Raw genomic sequence first — 7170 nt, forward strand, 5'->3', positions numbered from 1 at the left:
GCGTAAGCCCACGTAATTTAAATGGGCGTGTGCCATTTAAATTAGGCGCGCTCCCGCGCCGGACCTACTGCGCATGCTCCGTTTCAAAATTCCCGCTGTGCTTTGCGCGAAGTGACGTCATTTTTTCGAACGGCGACGTGCGTAGCGTACGTCCGTATTCCCGGACGTCTTACGCAAACGACGTGAATTTTCAAATTTCGACGCGGGAACGACGGCCATACTTTATACAGCACATACGTGTGCTGTGTAAAGTTAGGGCACCCAAAACGACGACTAACTTTGCAACGGGAAACTAGACTAGCAGCGACGTAGCGAACGCCGAAAAATCATCGTGGATCGCCGTAACACCTAATTTGCATACCCGACGCTGGTTTACGACGCAAACTCCCCCCAGCGGCAGCCGCGGTACTGCATCCTAAGATCCGACAGTGTAAAACAATTACACCTGTCGGATCTTATGGATATCTATGTGTAACTGATTCTATGAATCAGTCGCATAGATACTCTGAGAGATACGACGGAGTATCTGAGATACTCCGTCGTATCTCCTTTGTGAATCTGGCCCATATTTCTTATTTTATTTTTGATTTAGTAAGTAGCTCAGGGACAGGACTCAGGAGGACAAGAAATTAGAAGGGGCAGGCACACACACATAAAATTGACTCACAGTGACAATGACAGCAGTGTGCAGCAGCATAGATGATGATGAGACCTCACTGACACAACACGTCCCCTCCTGAGTGGCAGTGACAATCTCTCTCCAAGCCCAGCAGTCCCTCCAGTCCACTACATTCTAAACAGCACTGATGGTCCCGGTCCCAGCCTGCCTTGCTCCCATACCACAGACTCACACACAAGGCTCCGGATGCTCTGCTTGGCTCCATTGCACATCACATGACATGCTCAGGCACCACCTCCGCCAGAGCCTCCCGATCACACTGTAGCAGGCACTCAGGTGGTCTCAGCTGGCTCTGGACCAAGCTGAGCGTCACAGCCATATTTTTTACTGGCAACCTTTTACTTTTACTGGCAGGAGAAAATTGCCTGTTTTTTACTGGCTGCCAGTAAAAATACTGAAGTTGGCAACACTGGGCTTAAGGCAGGTGCAGAGCTGCAATGCACACAAGTATCTGGTGCGTGTGTGGGGGGAAGGGGGGGAGGTCTCCACTTTTCAAATTCCAACCAAAATACTAGTTTTGGGTCAGATGACCTTTTAAAAATTAGCTGCCCATTTCAAAGATCATAATTATCTAAGCAAAGGAAGAAAATTAAGCCGACTTCAAAGATCTCAAGCATAATTCCAAACAAATTTTTGGAAAGCCCTTTAAGGCATCACTTAATTCACAATGGTTGCTTTATAGAGTGTACGTTGTGTTTCTATCAAATTTGTTTGTGGATAATTCCACCTGAATCTTATTTCTGGAATTCACTCAAGCCTAATTATAGATAATTGCCCACTGTACATAAACGTAGAGGGTAACATGGCAAAAATATTGGTCAGCATACACTGGCTTCCTAGAAAATAACATACTGCAAGAGCTTCTAAATGATGACGTAATTGGAAACCTCATAATTATGTTATTAGAAGCAAATTACAGTAAAATATGTCTTGAGGGGGTAGACGTAAGTGATTGCTTCCAACTGGAGGGTCAGTTCCTGGTAAAACATAACTTGCTACTAATAGAATTGAGGTGCCGAAAGAAATACATGGCCTTACCTACTCAAGAGATACATTTAGTTTTAAAACTTAAAGTAAATGATGGTACTCTGGCTCCTCATACTTTGCCCACACTCACGTCATATGTTTATTGCCATGGAAGGTAAAATCAGGATGTGTTATTGGAGACCGCATTTACCGTACAGTCCATCAATTGGAGCTTGCAGAAAGACAGACCAAGGCTGTGTTTTAACTATTTACCTAATTACAGTCTCTTTCTGTATGCACCCTCTCTCGTCTTTTGCAGCCTAATTTACGTGTCGTGTGATTATCAGACATGAAAAAAAATCAGTAAAGCAAGAATATTAAAGTATACACAGTGCCGGCCCAAGACATTGTGCTGCCTGGTACCAAGAATGAAATGCTGCCCCCCCCCCCAAAAAAAATTACGCCCACCAAAATGCCCCCACATCCATCATTTTATATCATGATAACTAAAGTGGACCTATCATGGCTCTATACATGTATATAGGAGTATAAAAAGGACCTGTTATGGCTCTATTCATGCAATTAACCCCACAGTGGAGCGGAGAGCGGAACGGGAGGAGCGGTCGGGCGGCAATTAGCCCCACAGTGGAGTGGAGAATGGAGCTGGCGGAATGGGATGGCGTGCAGGCAGGAAATTTGCTGCCCCCCTGAAAGTGCTGCCTGGTACAATGGTACCATCGGGTCCCATGGTAGGGCCGGCCCTGAGTATACAGATGACTCTTGTGCGCAAAAGTAAAATATTGACCATTGAAAGGCATTGGTTGGATGTAGCTTTAGGTCCCTTTCACATGACTGTTCTGATCAGGTATATTCACCCTTATGGACCGGGGGGGTGTAAACTGACTTGTGTCTGTTTAGACCCGCCTACCTCCAATCCAGTCCGCAAAAAAAAGAAAGGAAGGAAATCCATTCTTGGCAGATTGGAGGGCAGTCGCCGCACCCATAGAGTAGAGTGTCTCCTCTGCAAAAACTGAACGGACACGGACCTGCCACCCGCCCACGCTGCTCTGATCAGCAGAGGATCAGTGGACAGATACTTTGCCGATCAAAATGTCCACCCCGTGTGAAAGGGGCCTTTAAATAATTTTTCCAAAACTCAGAGAAGTCCAGGGCCTATGTAGGATGTACATTGGGAACTGAGAGACTCACCAGATGCACATGTAGCACCCTCTAGCTGCAGGCTGTTAAGCCAGTTCATGGGCCAGGGCTTACAGTGTAATTTTTCAGTGGTAGCGGGTCAGAAAGCCCAGCACCATCCATCCATTCCACTATATTTTCAGGTTCCACACTCCATTCAGCCTGAGGGCCATGTCAAGAGTCACATGCTTACAAATTTGCAACAGACCTCTCTATTGCCAGTGGTTCCAGGCCTAGTCTACAAGGGATTCCAACGAACACTTGAGGTCCTTGATACATGGCGGCCCAGGTTACCAGATGTGTGCATTCAGGGGAACCTTTTCTACCAAGCAGGCAGACCCTGCTCTTCTAAACCTTCTAAACCATCACTCATTCCTGATTCAAATGTCTATACTCCCCAGGTACAGGCCATTATGCAAAAGTAGAAAGAGGAAAAAAGATTCCCATTTCCATGTTATCAAGGTGTTTAATAAACCTCTTAGCATCAACACACAAAAGTTACAAAGTAAAATTTTCTAAGTTCAAAGATATGCTAATTAAATCCAAAAGATATGGTAATAGCGCAATAGTGCTCTTAAAACATTTTTGGAAATCATCAATCTTTATGGTGCAACGCAAGAGGGCAATGTGGTGGTACTCACAAATCACAGTCCTCATAAGATAAAGGTGACTAAAGTTGCATTACTGCTGTTTCCAATTTATTCCATCCTAGGGGGCTCACTCTTACCCAAGAGAGGAAGTGTGTTAGAATGCAGTTTTCTACATGATCCTCTTTTCCGTCTCTCGTTGCAAGAACCTCTTCACTCTTCCCACCAGGTCATTTTATCTCCTCCTAGGGAGCATGGTGGAAAGTCATAAAGGTTACCTATCTACCCCTGGGCAGGAATACCCAAAAAAGAAACCTCACATAATTGCATAAGCCAAAATTCAAACAGGACATCCAGACTGGTGCCTGCTGAAACTACAACAGACATCCTCCAGATGTGTACAGAACAATTTAATCCTAACACCTTGTTACACACAGGACATCTTCTGAGGCTTGAAAATGATATGTGCAGGTATTTGAGAGTGTTGTTAACTTATAAACCTCTATGACTTCTCATTGATATCCTGTTCTCTCCCTAAGCAAGTCTATAGGAATGCAAAAGCAGATCACCTACGGGTCAGATGCAGCTGTAATTAACTCTGAATGATTTCATATTTGTCTCAAACTGATTTCAAAAGCATGCTACATTTTCCATTGAAGCCCATCAACACAGACATATACCTTATTCTGGTCTTACATTCCCTGTTGTTCTTGTGGACTTTATATTAGCAGATGTTGCACCGTTTTCTCTTTTATTCATGCAGGGTCAAGCAAAAAGTGATATTTAATTCTTCCCCTCCCCCAGCAGCATATACCTTTTCTTACATCTGTATTTCTATATTCATCCTCCAGAGATTGGGGAAGGAAAGCCTATGTAGCTCCAATCATCTTGGCAAAACTTATAGTGCTATGGATTCCATCTCGAATCCTGTGTGTCAGGGCTGGGCTCAGCCCTTTGTTCTCTGAGCTGGCTGCTCAGCTGTCAGCTAATTGCCATCTCTCCACAGTGACTCACCTGTTGAGGATTCTGCTCATCAGTCCTGCCTACTTAAGCCTTCCAGCTCAGTTGCTCTCTGCCTTCGCCTTGGTCAACATCACAGACTTCCTGTTGAAGACTTGCTTGGCTGACATCCCTTCTGGCTCCTGATCCTGCTTACTGTTCCACTACGTTCTTCTCTGGCTCTCTGACTTTTGGCTTGGCTGACTATCCGATCCGGTTCCTGAACTCTGGCTATGTTTTGACTACGCTTACTCTGTTTATCTTTTTTATTATTATTATTATTATTATTAAACAAGTGTGATTTTACTGTACTTCTGTCTCGGTCTGATTCATGGTTTCTGACACCATGTGACAGCACTGTGCCAATCATTGAGCCTAGTGCAGTCACATGAGAGAGGGATCGTGAGTAACATGTTCGCTCATACAAAGAATTGCCAGAAATTTAAAACATACTAACATAAATTGAGTGATCTTTATGATTTTTGCACAGATCCATTGTTTGCTGATGGTAGCTCACCTGAAATTGAAGGATTGGTCTGGTAAAAACTAATATTTTAAAACCACATGTCTTTTTATATACCTCTACTCGTTATCACAGATATCTTGATGAGATCATACTGAAATGATACTATCACGCAGTTTCTGCAGATTTGTCGACTTCACATCAAACATTTTCCACCACATCCCAAAGGTGCTCTATTGAATGAGATCTGGTGACTGTGGAGACCATTGGAGTACAGTGACCCCATTGTCATGTTCAAGAAACCAGTGGTGAGATGATTTGAGCTTTGTGACATGGTCCATTATCCTGCTGGAAGGAGCCATCAAAAGATGGGTACACTGTAGTCATAAAGGGATGGACATGTTCAGCAACAATACTCAGGTAGGCTGTGGCATTTAAACAATGCTCAATTAGTACTAAGGGGTCCGAAGTGTGCCAAGAACATATCCCCCACACCATTACACCACCACCACCAGCCTGAACCGTTGATACAAGGCCAAATGAATCCATGCCTATATGTTGTTTATGCCAAATTTTTACCCTACCATCAGAATGCCCTTAAAGGAGTTGTAAAGGTTAATTTTTTATTTTCTAAATAGGTTCCTTTAAGCTAGTGCATTGTTGGTTCACTTACCTTTTCCTTCGATTTCCCTTCTAAAAAATGTTTTTCTTTGTTTTCTTTGTCTGAATTTCTCACTTCCTGTTCCTCTTCAGCAAGCTGTTCAATAAGCTGTTCTGGCTGACTAAACACCGCTCGGATGATGGTGGCAAGTTTACTAAGGAGAAACAGGAAGTGAGAAATTCAGGGGGAAATGCAGGGGAAATCAAAGGAAAAGGTAAATGCACTAGATTAAAGGAACCTATTTAGAAAATAAAAACAAACCTTTACAACCCCTTTAAGCATTTGCCAACCAGCTCACGCAGATATACTGCAGCAGGTTGGCAGCACTGGCGAATCGCCATCCCTGTTCGGCGGCTCGCACAGGCGCAGTTACGGGCGGGAGCGTAGGTTGGGTGGAGTCGATGTCCACCAGCGACCCGCGATCGCCTAGTACAGAGGCAGAATGGGGATCTGCTAGTGTAAACAAGGCAGAACACCGCTCTGACAGGGGACATGTCAGAGATCTTCTGTTCCCAGTGATCGGAAACTCTGTCATGTCCCTGGGAGCCCATCCCCCCTACAGTTAGAAAACGCTGAGGGAACACACTTAACCCCTTGATTGCCCCCTAGTGTGATCAGTGCATTTTATAGCACAGATTAATGTAATATTGTCACTGGTATGGAAAAAGTGTCATTTGGAGTCAGATTTGTCTGCCGCAATAAAAATGGAATGGTTATGAAGGGGGCAAATCCTTCCAGGGCTGAAGTGGTTAAAGCGGATCTCCCATGCAATTAAGTTTTTTTTCTTTTAGTCTAGTTACATAGCTAATTGCAGGGCTTAAATAAACGTACTTCTCTCCGTTCTAACGTCCGCTCCGCTCTCTTTGTGAGATGAAAAAAAACTTATATTCCTTCCGTTGCCATTTTTAGTGTGGGCATTACATACATGCAGGGACTTCCTGGTTGCGGTGATGCTGTGTTCCCAGCATCCACTGCTCGATCTCGCGCATGCGCACACGCAGCGCGGACCATGGGTGTCAGCGTTGCCATAGCAATGGCAGGCGTGGTAATCGCGCGATGTTTCGGCCAGAATAGGATCACAAGGGAGCTATGAAACAAGCTCCCAGAAGACACAGCGCGGGACAGGAAATAAGAATAACCCGAGGAAAACCCGAAGGCTCCAGACCGGAAGGCAAACAAAGAACTCAGGTACTGTACATATTTATTAAACATAAATATCCATTTCGGCATTGTTTTTTAGTATTAGAATTATTACAATTGACTTAAAAATCGGGTGGAGCTCCGCTTTAAAGGAGACTTAAAAACAAAAAAAGATTTGTTAAACCCACAACTGTTTGTTTTTTTACCCCTATTATTGCTTTATACTGGCTTTTTACAAATGCAGCCATTTACAAATTAGATAAAAGGTTTAGCTCTGGAAAACACTTTTTGAAAGATAACTAGTGCAGTTTTTATACAACTATATAGATCAGACCAAATGAGGAGTAAAGAGGTGCTGAGGGACATTGCTCCAAATCAGGGACAGTCCCTTGAAATCAGAGACAGTTGGGAGTTATGGAAATATGGTGGCCTGTTGTTGCATTGTTGTGTATGAGCGGGGCCTGTGTCATTTGCCTTT

Source organism: Rana temporaria, chromosome 11, assembly GCF_905171775.1.
Source record: "Rana temporaria chromosome 11, aRanTem1.1, whole genome shotgun sequence".
NCBI lineage: Eukaryota > Metazoa > Chordata > Amphibia > Anura > Ranidae > Rana > Rana temporaria.